The following is a 13310-nucleotide window of genomic DNA, read 5'->3' on the forward strand; positions in this document are numbered from 1 at the left end:
TGAGAGACTAGCTCAGTACATCTGTGCAGCACAAGTGAATAAAACAAATTCCAAATTGAGCAAAGAAACTACTTTTCAAAAATCTTTGGTTGAGACAAAGAGTGTTGGGTTTTGTGAATAAATGTAAAATGATTCTGCAAGTAATCCTGGCTTTAGTTTATTCAATGATTGACACTCACTGTCGTCCTGTTTTTCAAGAGGAAATTAAATAAAAATGTGAAGGCTGTTCTTGGCTCAGATACAATTATTAAACTTTATTGTTACATTGTAACATTGTAACATTTCACCACACAGTAAGAGAAAACAGACAGACAGACAGACAACAGACAGCAGAGAGACAGACAGACAACAGACAGACAGAGACAGACAGCAGAGAGACAGACAGACAACAGACAGACAGACAGGTAGTCAACAGAGAGACTGACAGACAGACAACAGAGAGACAGACAGACAGACAGGTAGTCAACATAGAAACTGACAGACAGACAACAGAGAGACAGACAGACAGACAGACAGACAGACAGACAGACAGCAGAGTCGTATGTCGTCAGAACCACTTTTTTCCAAAATAACAGACACTCGAACTGAAAACAATACCAGCATTTGCTGACATTACGCGCCGGTAACAGCTGGTAACAAATTAAAAATGACTGTTATAAACTGTTACTCCACTGATCCAGGGTCAGTCCTGAGGCTGGACAGTACCACCGCCCCTTCAGCTGGGTGTGTCCAGTCCTTTTATTTTTCTCCTGGCCACACACCTTGCAGGTGTAGTGGTAGTGCTCCTTTGCCAGCCTTTTCCTTGGTGGTTCGCCCCTAGCCACTAGCTCCTCATCTTCCTGGGCAGCATTATGGAGTCTCCAGGCACGTTGCCTTGGCTGAGGTGGAAGGCACGCTTGCTGCAACGGAGGAGCTTGCTGCAAAGGAGGAGCTTGCTGCAAAGGAGGAGCTGGCTGGAACGGAGGACCAGGCTGGAACGGCGGAGCTTGGTGGTAAAGAGGAGCTTGATGGTAAAGAGGAGCCTGCTGGAATTGTGGAGGGAATGGGGGAGGTGGGAATAGCGGATAGAACACAGGCCTGTTTGCCGCCAGAGCGCGCTGACGGGGAAAAGCTTCCCCCTCATGGTTTTCAGGCTCCTCAAATGTCATCACTTCCTGTGCATGCTGCATAGGGGCAGCCGGAAGGGTGTTAACTGCAGGGAGAGACTCCTTGGCCAGGTGCAGCTGTTTGGGGAGCACAGTGCCTTGAAGCAGCATGTCCCTGTCCTTCCTCTTGTCCCTCCTAAGCAGCCTACAAGACAAACATTCATTATTTTATACATGTGAACCTATCCCCCTAAGGTAACAAGCATGCAGGTGGAGGTTTTTCTTGATGTTAAATCTTTATATACTGACTTGACTGTATGGGAAAGGTAAACGAAATAACACACACCATGAAGAGACAGTGGTGTTGTTAACCGGCACCAGAACCAAGTTGGTCTGGTCCAGGACAACCCTGTTGTCCTCCAGCAGCTGTCTGATGTGGCTGTAGACGCAGACAATGGACTGAGGGATGGGCATGGTTTTGCCCTTTGTGTCCTTTGGCCTGTTACGTGCTTGCTCAAACTCTTTGGCAAGTCTGAGGCAAACACACTCACTGACCCTGTGTAATTCAGGGTCCTGGGCTACTTGGCCGTGAGTCATGTAAAGTCTGTGGGAGAGAAAGATGATATAATCTGGACTGTGAACAAGGATGTAAAGTCATGAAGAACCAGGTGACAATGTCAATAGGGATTGTAATAAAATGTGCTGTCTCTCTCTTCAATGATTTGTATTGAACCAAACTGATAGAAAATTGTGGTCAAGCACCTCTCCGCCGCCTGCTGTCCAGGGGCAGAGCCACTCGGCTTCCCGGGTGCTCTCCACGGTCCTCCTGACGCACGTCCCTTCTTCTTAGCCTTCTGGGTGTACCTAAACGCCGAAAGAGACATCCACATGCTTCATTCATTCCATGGAATGTTTGTTTAATTATGGTGTACAAAATAATTACTATTTTGTACCTTGAAGGTGCTTTGTCCATGGCATGGAGAGCTGTGTACAAGTGGACTATGTCCGCCTCCTCCTTGGCTGACAAGGCCATGATTGTCCGGTTCAAGCCAACTAGGTAGGCTGCTAGGGCATCAACTGCCTCCCATCCCGCAACGCCTCTCGAGTCACATTGGCTGGTCTGAAAAGTGATGAGGGAGAAAAAGAAAAAACAAGCAAAAAATTTACACTCTTTTTTCTTATTAGCAATGCTAATTTTACATTCATTTATCTTATTAAAATGTAACCAGATTTACTTAGTTAAATATTGTGTTTTTGAGTAAGGTGTTACAGAAAGTGTTATTGACCTCTGTGACGAGGGGTCCGGGTTCAGTGTCACCCTCCAACAACACCTGGTCTTCCACAGCACTTGGAGGATCGGGATCACCAGCCCCAAGCTCAGCTGACTGGCAGAGAGCAGCGTCCGGCTCAGCCTCATCCCTGGGATCACCAGCCCCAAGATCACCTGGCATGCACACAGTGGCATCTGGCTCATCCTCGTCCTCCTCAAGCACCTGTGAGGGGATTTCAGGCATCTGCTTTGGAGCAAGCAGGTCACCTCTGTTGCTCTGGGCCAATAGATACTCCACAGCAATGCGCTCCCCTGTAACCAGTATAAACACAAAGAAGGAAAAAAGGACATACATACGCACATCCATCTCCTACATTTATAGCACAATCTTCGCACCCAAGAAATGCACGTCCTCTGAGTAGGGGGGTGCCTAAGAAGAAGAGGAGGAGGGGATGTAATACTCTGGTCTACCAGTGTTGCTCTGAGATCTCTCTTACCAGTAGGTTTCCCGGGTGGGGTGAACTCTGGAACCAGAGCACAACCAAGGACCCGCTGGCTCATGTTGTTGAGGTGAGACATCAATTGGACATCGAAGGTTCTGAGGGTTGAGGCCCCCTCCACAGCTACTGCCTCCTTGGCCTGGCCCATGTTCCACCTTGATGCTCCCTCCAGCATGTACATTTGCATGTGCACTGCATTGCATTGCCAGCCTAAGAAACAAAATACTCTGTTCAGTCAACCATTATTGTAAAGTGAATACATATGAATACCCGACAGTGGTAATTGTGTTATTTTGAATAATTACAACACATTATCTGTCATAACATAGAAAAGAACATAAAAAAAGACATACAATACAGTGTGTCTTGATGCAAATGTACCTGGAATGAAAGCACACTGGTGCCAATATTTTGTGCAGAGCCTTAGGAGCTCATGGGGAAGTAGGATCCTGAGCGTCATGTCATTTGGACACACCATTGTGGAGATATGCAACACTTCCTGTTTTGACCCTAATCTACAGGAAGTCGTTATTTTATAACTTGAGTATTCTTTGGCATATCAAAATTCTTTTAATAACTTTTTGTCAGGAGGGTCCACACATGATGTGTGCAAAGTTTCGTGCAAATTGGTGAAATTGCCTGGGAGGAGTTTCCAAAAAGTAGGTTTGCGACATTTTGTGAGCTAGCGAAAAAAAACGGTAGGCGGAAATGGGCGTGGCCTATATCAGGAGATTCAGCAAGATTCACAGAACGCGTGGATATAAGGTTTTTGAATGTGCAACAAAGTATGTGGGAGTTATAAGGCAAAACGCACTTTCCTTGATTATAACGCCACCTAGTGGTGAAAATTCACATTGACAGCAGATTACAAAATTTTTCGCCAGGTCTGATCTATATTCCAAGTTTGGTGAGTTTTGGGGTATGTTCAGGCAGTGAAAAATGCGATCATTTGCGACAAAGAAAAACAAATAACAAAAAAAAAAAAAAGAATCATTCGAAAAACAATAGGGACCTCGCATGTTTCCTGCTCGGGCCCTAATAATAATAATAAGAATCCTTACAGTTTCAATAGGTCCTCACACGAGATTCGTGCTCGGGCCCTAATAAGAATCATTCGAAAAACAATAGGGTCCTTGCAGGTTCCCTGCTCGGGCCCTAATAATAATCACTACAAAAACAATAGGGTCCTTGCAGGTTCCCTGCTCGGGCCCTAATAAACTTCATTTGTATTCACCTTTCAAAACACTGTCACAAATGCTTAACAAAGGTGAATACAAGAAGTGAAAAGCAATAAAAACAGAATACACGTAAGACAGTAGAACATGCAATAATAAAGAAGATAAAATCACTGAAAAGTGGGGTTTCTTAAGTGATTTAAAAGATGAGACTGATTTTGCAGCCCTGATCTCTGCAGGCCGTTCAGGTCGTTCCAAAGTGGTAGAGCTCTAACTGCAAAGGCTTAATCACCTTTGTGGAGAGGCACCTGGCTGCAGGCCTCCACTGTGAAGTCGCTTCCGGTGCAGGCTCCACTGTCAGGACACCTCCACTGTCAGGACGGGAAGTGACGACATTTAAATCTGGATTTCACCTGCATTTTCATTCGAGAGAGACCAGCGAGTGAGCATGTGTTCCGAGTAGCGGTGACTTGCTGATTTTTATTATCCACAGAAAGTAAATGCATGGTTTCTTGTGTTCTTCGTCAATATAGGTGCCGTAAAATAATAACGTTATAGAAGTCATTAATGATGCAAATTAGTTAGATAACGTCAAAGTTAACTTTCACTAATGGCGGTTAGCATCAACACCGTAAATTATCAGGGATTATTAACTGTATGGTGCATAACCTAAAGTAACTGTTCGCATTTGTTTGTATGTAACGTTATAAAACATTTTTGTAAACTCTCCTTGCATTAACTGGGCATCGTCACAAAGTTGAAAACGTGTCTTTCTGAACTCACAAACGTGATATGTGAGACAGCCAAGCTGCCAACACGATGCAACACACCATGATGTTTTGCCAGAGGTCGACTAGCTAATTAGTGATATCACCTGTTTAAGTGCACAAGTGGAATCAAAATGTGGCAGGACTACATGGCACATTTTTACTTTTTTATTTGTCCACCTCTGTTGTATACTACAGTATATAAACAAAACAAATAGTAACTGAAATTACTGAGAAGTAGCTTCTGCACCATCAGTACTTTTATTTTTGATACTGAGGAAGGAAATACACATTTAGAGTGACGTCTGAGAAGGGCCCTCTGACCTCCAGACTGACTGATGGGATCTTTTCTTTTTCTTCTTTTTGGAGCTTGTGTTTTGAATATTACAACTGATCATTTTGCTTATCTATATATTTTCAGGAAGAAGAGCAGCAGGCTGAGGTCTCAGTCAGACCTGCCGATGTGGACACACCAGTGGAAGGGGTAAGCTTTTTCACAGTATCTATTGGTCAGATACTGTTGGTGCAGCAGCTATGTACAGACATCTTTCTTTCTGTCTTTTCCATAGGACTCGGTTGAAGATCGCATTCTTCACGATTGCAGACATGCAGCAGAGTGGGTTGAGGCCAACAGACAACTGTTGTCTGCTTAAGTGGACCTGCCTGATGTTCTGTGCTTGGGGGAGGAGAAACAGGCTGAGGCTGCTCTGCAATATGGGAGGGTGTGGAAAGAAGAGGTGGATGAGCATGAAAAGGAAACAATCCTGGAGCCCTTCAAGTTCACGTTTTACAATACTGAGGACATGTGGAAATTCTGCGAAGAAATAATGGACAGAAGAAATTATTTGGCCTATTGTGAATGTCACACAGATGAGTGAGTTTGTGTTAGAATAAAGAATAAAGGGCTACAGAACATTTATTCATGTTGTGACTTGGTGTGTTTTTTGTTTGTCTCATGGATCACTTAATAATTCACTTGGATTATACTGTAGAGATCAAGAGTAAGGGTAGTATTTAGTGGTAGCTACTTGGGTGTTCCAGCAGAACAAGAACATAATTAGCATAGACATAGAACCAAACATGAAATTTATGGTGGTAAAGAATAAAAATACAGAATAATACAACAGGAAAAAAAATTGAAAAAATATATAGAAAAAGATCAGTGCAATAAAGTCAAAGTTAAATGATAAAAAGTCAGTTAAGTACTGTATAGTGCACAATAAAATGTATAGGCCAATGACATCTTATGAGATGTTGGCTTATGAATATGAGTAATAACTTAAAAGACAATTTGTGCACTGAGCAATTTTATTCCTGCCCTCCATTGTTTTCATTTATCAACTATTTGACCTTCTCTTTTCAAGATCCTCAGCTTTGTAGTCGGCTGCAAATAGACTATTGAGCCCCGAGTCATATCACCCACCGTTTGTTTTTCGTAATGACTAGGTTGTAAAATTACGCAGTGCAGTGTATATTAGTCTGGCTTTTTGTCCTACATTTGGACAGAATAAATCAAAATGCCCACGTTGGGGCTCATGCGCAACATAAAAGGAAAACACGGACCAAAAACGACAAACAAAAAAGTTTACTATATAAATACGATATAACGATTTATATTATAGGCAAGGAATTAATAGATTTTACGTCATATTGTTTACTAATTAATGCATTTGTGAGGAAAACGATTCAACCGGAAGTGCATTCGCGATTTTATTTTGAAATGTATCCCGTGCATTTCCTGTCCTGACAGTGGAGGCGGCCTGAGAGTGGAGCCTGCGGCGGTAGCGACCTCACAGTGGAGGTCTGCAGCCAGGACCTCTTGGCCTTTGTGAGTTAAACATAGCAACATAGGGCGATAAGGTAAATAAAGATGGTTTAGCAAGGCCCCACATGGCTTTGTTAGTAATCAATACAATCTAAAAATCAATTCTAAAAGAAACAGGTAACCAGTGCCGGCCCTGACCAATTTGGTGCCCTAGGCAAGATTTTGGCTGGCGCCCCCTTGCATCGCAGTCAATTTCACAATCAATTTTCATACACTCACACAGAAACTACATGTATGTATTCAAGATTTTATTTCTTTTAAGTCAAAAATATCACACCAAATAAAAACTGAAGAAAGACTCAAGTGATAAATTAAAAATATAACATAAATAAGGTATTGCACAAACATATTAAAGAATATTCTATTTACATACAAAATAAAAACAGTCTGTATTCTTTGGGAGGAAACCTTTTGCAACAGAAGCAGTGCAAGCTGTCATTCTTTTTGAGTACATCAGCCAGCTTCTTTTGATTTCTTCCCCACTGACTAAGACTCTGGTAAAAAAAGTCATGTGGACACTTTCTCCCATCTTTGTTTTTGGGAAATGTGTAACTGTTTTTTATTTGAAATGGTCCTCTGTGAACTAACTCCTTTCTTACTTTGTCAGTTAGAAGAGATGGCCAGTCAGCAGGTCTACTGGTGCAGCTTTTAGTCCTGATGCTGTGTCACTCTGCTGTGCTGAGGTAGAGGACAGGAGCACCTGATGCTGTGTCATTGGGGGTGGTGGTGAAATATTTTAAAAGTGCATCTGAAGAGAGAAGAGAAGTATATGTGACCACTGGATGTTACATTTTAATAAAAAACAGATGCTTGGTGTGTGCTGTACATAAGACTAATATAGACTAAAGTAAAGTGCAGTGAAACTTATATATAGCTATATATATATATATGTAGCCTATGAATGATATGGGAAAGCTAAGGTATGGAGTATTAACAGTAATACACTTTAACTGCACTTTAACACTGATGTAAACTTTAACAAACACAAACTGTGACACAATAAACCAAAGTCTTACAACTGACCTATTACTTATAAAGGGGATGGAAAACTAATAGCATTTTAACTGACATACAAGCAGGGAAACACAGCCAACAGGTTAAAATAGCACCTGAACAGGCCTAACATTAACTTTCCAAATGCCCAAATGCCCAAATGATGAATTTAAGGTGGAGTAACATTAACTTACGTCAACTCAGCTATTTACTGATTATTAAACAATGCTACTATCGTCCGAAGTAAGCTAGCAAGCTAACACTCTGCTCCAACAACGGTAACTACCATCATTAAACTATTATATTCATTCACTTCATCACATTGACGTTACTGTACCTCTTTCTTTTCACGTGTTTCTTCCTCTGCTTTCCTTCTTTTCCTTCCCTGGGCACCGGATGGTTTCAGTCTTTTGGACATAGTAGTTCCGCTACAGTATCAATAAACGTCTCTCTTGGGTTACGGTCGGGTCGGATTCAGCAGCTCGCCTCTCGACCCGGCCCCCCACCCTCACAGAGGGCAGGTAGAGTGCAACGAGCCAGGAACCCAGAAGAAAGGCCTCTCCATTATTTAATAGGCTTTGCTATGAAGTTATGTTGCTGTGGGCTTATATAATATTTCGAAATAATATAAGTAATAGCGCTGGTAAAAAATAGTATTATTATTATTATTATTATTATTTTTTCTCCCCCCGTTTGCGGCGCCCCCCATGGATGACGGCGCCCTTAGCATTCGCCTATACTGCCTAAGCCCAGGGCCGGCCCTGCAGGTAACCAGTGTAGGGGAAACCAGGATTGCTGTGATGTGGTCATTTACTCTAGTCTGAGTAAAGATTCTGGCTGCAGAGTTTACAATGAACTGGAGATGGGAGAGTGAATTTTTACTAATGCCAGAGCAATTGCAATAATCTAAATGACTGGTTATGAATGTATGAATAACAGTTTCTAGATGTTTGTTAGAGAGGAATTATCTGATCCTAGAAATATTTGAGATGGTGGAAGTCAGATTGGACTACTGAATGGACATGTTTGTCTAAACTGAGGGTTTGATAAAAAAAAAATCATTCAGAGACTTGTGTAATGTGGAGTTATTGAGTGGGACTGTTTGATATTTGAAAGTTTGCACTATCCTATGACGAATAGCTCTGTCTTATCAGCAATAAGCTGAAGGAAATTACGTGACATCCACTTATGGATGTCATGGGGCCAATTCAGTAGGTTCTGATAGTTATTTATTGGATCGCAGCTTAAAAAGATGTCAGTGTCATATGTGTTGTCAAATGGAAATTGATATTATGTCTGTGTATGCAGTGGCCGAGGGAGCATATAAATTGAAAAAAGGATTGGACTGAGCACTGACCCCACAATAGGCATCTGTTGCACCGGACCTGGCATCAGCAATACCTATGTCTGTCATTTAGACATGACCTAAACCACTAAAGAGCCGTGTCATTGAGAACCATCAAGGTTGGGAGACTGTCCAAAAGGATGTCATGGTCAATAGTGTCAAATGCAGCATCTAAATCTAGGAGGACAACTCTGGATTTATAGCCAGCATTGTTTGATGGCAACAAGTCATTTAAAAGCTTAAAGCTATGGTCTATGATTTGAAAGATTTATCATTATTATTATATTATATAACATTATTTAGATGGTGGTTATGGCCCTATAGTACGACCTACACAATGTGAAGAGTAAAAGGAACCAAATAAATCCATTCTCTCTAGCGCCTGCAAAACTGCAAAGAAATTGACCAATAGATGGCTCCTATTGGATCAATTTTCCCATCCAATCCCCTCGCTCACTCTCCTGCTCCTGCTCACGTCTGGTCCCGACCCACTTCCGCATTTGAAACTACAAGCAGACAAGAGGTTTGTTTTGCCCTGAGCAGTTCAGCAGCCTCTGCTTGCCCCACCGACAAAGAGTCAAAGAAAGTGAAAGTCTGGCACTGAAAAGACACAAAGTGGAGATGTGAAATAAAGAGGGCTCAAACCCAAATAAACATTGGGTCATCATTTGAACGGTGGCGAAAGGTCCGTGAAGATATGGACCCGATGCTGATACAGCGGAGTTTCTGTTGAACAGGTAATCTTTCATCTTTATTGTGGATGATGTGACACAGATAACTTTCATGCCGATGCTGGCTTATGACTGTGAAAGCTGCCGTTAGTTTTTTTCTGTGTTATTAGACGGTGTCGAGACAATTTCTGTCTCTGCAGTATTGTCAATACTTGTTTATTTGTTCGACGGAGACGTTAGCCTCTATGTTAGCATTGTAAGCTAACAACAAGCTAACATTGCTATCACGTTTACACCAAATCAGCCTATTTATTTGCTCGTGGCAGCTAAATGAAGCAGCAAGTGAAAAGTAAATGAAACCCTCCGCTTCAGGTTGGGGTTTCAATCATCCTGTCCGGATGTACCTCTCACCCGGTCACTACTCAACTGTTTTGCTAACCCTCCTCCCGGTCTTGTCCATTTGTTTTCAACAAAGCCTTTGCTAAATCAATATGATGGATTATCATATACGCATTACGATGTGTGTATTTGTGTGTCTTATCGATCATAAACAAGAGATTACAGTTTACAGGCACATTTGTGTCGTGGTGCTACTCAGACAACAGCTGGGACGCACACAGCTGGTCCGAGGCTCATGCAGGTTTAGTTTTCAGCCACAATGTGAAAGCGATCGTTATGATTAAAGCTAATGGCAGCATCTGTTAGTCTCTTGGTCTCTTGTTAGCTTTCTCCTTGTTATCCCAGAACCAGAGCTAACTTAGCTGATGATAAATATTAACTTATTACGTAGCTGTAACGTAGCTATAACATGCTAATGACGTTATGCTAACTTGGCTGTGGAGCTTAGCTGTGGACATTGTAATGACTTGCAAGATTTACATTAGTTTCAACATGCATTGTAATAACTTCACCTGTTGAATGCGACATCGTTACTCGTTACCCGGTTTGTTGTTCCTAAAGATGGTGTGTGTGTCGTGGGAGGCTCCGAGCGGAGAGCGATATGACGTCGGAGGGGAGGAGATTAAGGAGCACAGAGGGGAGGGGTGTGTGTGTGGGGGGGGGATGCTTTTTTCAAACCTTTCAAATCGTAGACCAGAGCTTTAAGAAGTGCAGTTTCAGTGCTGTAATTTTTCCCGAAACTGGTCTGAAATTTCTCAAAAATGTTGTTTTCATTGATAAAAGCATGCAGTTGATCTGCTACAATCTTTTCTAAAACCTTAGCTAAAATTGGGAGCTTAGACTGGGTCTAAAATTATTAAGATCAGAGAACTCAAAAGATGGTCTTTCTAAAAGTGGTTGAACCAGAGCAGTCTTAAAAAAATTCAGGAACAGATTCTGATGATAGCAGTTTAACATTTTTAAATAAAGGGGCTAACTGTGGTTAAATAAATAAATAAATAAATAAATAAATAAATAAATAAATTTTTTACAGGGATAATATCTAAATGACAGGATTTGATCTTCATTACCAGATCAGTTAGAGAGGTTAACAAAATAGGATCAAATGAACAGGGTGAGAATGAACATGGCTTCTTGACTATGATTGGGGAATCTGGGGGAGAGATGCACTGTCGAATATTGATGATTTTTTGAGTGAAGAAAGAAAGAAATGATTTGCATTTCTGAGGGGTGGCATCCAAAATCCCACCCGTAGCAGGATCCATGACACTGCTCACAATGTTGACCAACATTCTGGGGTTGGATTGTGTTTTGTTCACAAAAGAGACCTGAGCATATCCAGATGAACTGTCAGTTTTTATTCTCTCCACACCAATCAGACCTTGCAACATTTTCGCTTAAGCTCTCACATATTTTTATTGATCCAAGACATTGAGAGGCAACTAGATTTTTTGCTTTTGAATGGGGTAATATGTATCTAATATGGTGGAGCATGATTTATTAAAATTATTTAGCAGCTCACCTGCAGGAAAAGCTAGGTCAGATTGACTAACGGTAAAGTAGTTTATTAATCAGACCCTGAATGGTAAGCCTTAAGCCCTGAACAGTTCTGGACGATCCATTTGGATGTCAGCGGGAAAGGATGCAGTCTCTCAGGCGGATAACCTGGACAGCCAGCAGCTACAGCAGGGGTAAACCAGCTAGCCAGTTTGCTAGCTCTGTTTAGCTGCTAGCTGGTGCTGACAGTCAAGCTGAGGTGTCCACACCATCGCCTCAGTATCTCCAGGAAACATACAGGATAGAGAGAAGGCAATGGTGATTAATGGGTAAAATTCAGAGGTAAAAGTAGGGGAGACCAGGGATGGTTGTAACACTTTTTGTCTCAGCTCCTATAACTTGCAGCATGTTTGTGGTCAAATTTTGACACAAAGTACCCTCATTTGTCTACTACAAATAGCAATGTTTTCAACTTCTCCAACTATATCACAGAATTCATTATTTGATGTCAAATGCAAGGAGTGCCATTTTTACAACCTACCCCACTGCCCGGTTAGATTGTAACACAACCTGGGGTGTGCCTGTGTGTGTCTGCACTTGGGTCCTCCTTAACATACCTCAAAACATAACAGAACGATCTGACCATAATGGACCCAGCAGACAACATCAGCGCACAATTTTTAGACATTGGAGACAAGTTGTAGGCTGCATTGAATGGCAGGATGGACATGGCGCTAATGCTACAGGCCAAAGCTGTGTTTGAGGGAGAACTGTTTTGTAGGCCCTGGTTGAGGGAGGGTCCGAGCGCCGCAGAATTGATTTCAGAGGTGGAGAATCTCAGCTTGTTAGCCATCCAGCAGTTTCAGTGTTTGCTAGCCATCAGCCGGCTAGTCTCCTGTCTGCTCCAGGGCCTGCCAGTTCCCAGGTGCCGCAGGCCTCCTGATCGTCACCCTGACCTCCTGGTCTCCCCCCGACCTGACTTTGACTTTTTCTGTATTTTTCTCTTTGTAGTTCAGCTTGTTTATTAAAAGCTTGCCCTTTGTTTCCCCCAATACTGCTTCCTGTGTGTACCTGTGTGTGTTTCTGCACTTGGGTCCTCCTTAACATACCTCAAAACATAACAGTCCCTTTGTTTCAACCATCCCTGGTCTCCGCTGCTTAAAATCCTTGTCAAAAGTGACTGGGTTAAGCCTAGCCACCAGACTAATAGTACACTCTGTCAAAACTTGTTGGTAAAACCATCAGGATCTAAGCAGTGTAAAGTGAAATGTGGCTTAAAAACTGTATGAAATGTCAATCGTTGACAGAGCCTCTTACAGACCAACACAATGCCGACTCATGCGGTGGTAAATGCTAGATGAGCACAGAGGAGTGACAAAGACCACAAGGTGAGGTGAATTTTTTCATCTGATATATAACAAGTGGTCAACTCACTGATGAAGTTAACAAGTTATAATTATCTTGCATAATATAGCTAATTAGCTCTGGCTAACTACAGAGGCTAAATAAATGGCCAAATCAACAATATTTTACTGACAGTGTGTTTAAGTTTTATTTATTAAATTTTTCCAGAAAGCTAGTGTCAGCTCATTGTTACAGATTGCTATGCATGTGAAGGGATTTCTTTAAACTACAAAAATAAACAGAGCAAATATTACGTAAATTGCTGCTCCTTTAACATAACGGTTATTGACTACTGTCTGAGAGAATGTGGTAAAATGAATCCTTTATATTTTGTTTTTTGATCTTTTGTTTGTGCACATAAAAATATATATATATATAT

At 41.8% G+C, this 13310-nt stretch overlaps 1 long non-coding RNA gene across 1 annotated transcript; it reads left to right on the forward strand.

The window, feature by feature from the left end:
* The first annotated feature begins 4456 nt into the window (after positions 1–4456).
* LOC141012205 (uncharacterized) lies at positions 4457–5716 on the forward strand. Its single transcript, XR_012180372.1, has 3 exons — positions 4457–4495; positions 5219–5281; positions 5367–5716. It is a non-coding gene; the product is annotated as an uncharacterized lncRNA (long non-coding RNA).
* The last annotated feature ends 7594 nt before the right edge of the window (positions 5717–13310 follow it).

The sequence above is a fragment of the Pagrus major genome, chromosome 17, assembly GCF_040436345.1.
Source record: "Pagrus major chromosome 17, Pma_NU_1.0".
NCBI lineage: Eukaryota > Metazoa > Chordata > Actinopteri > Spariformes > Sparidae > Pagrus > Pagrus major.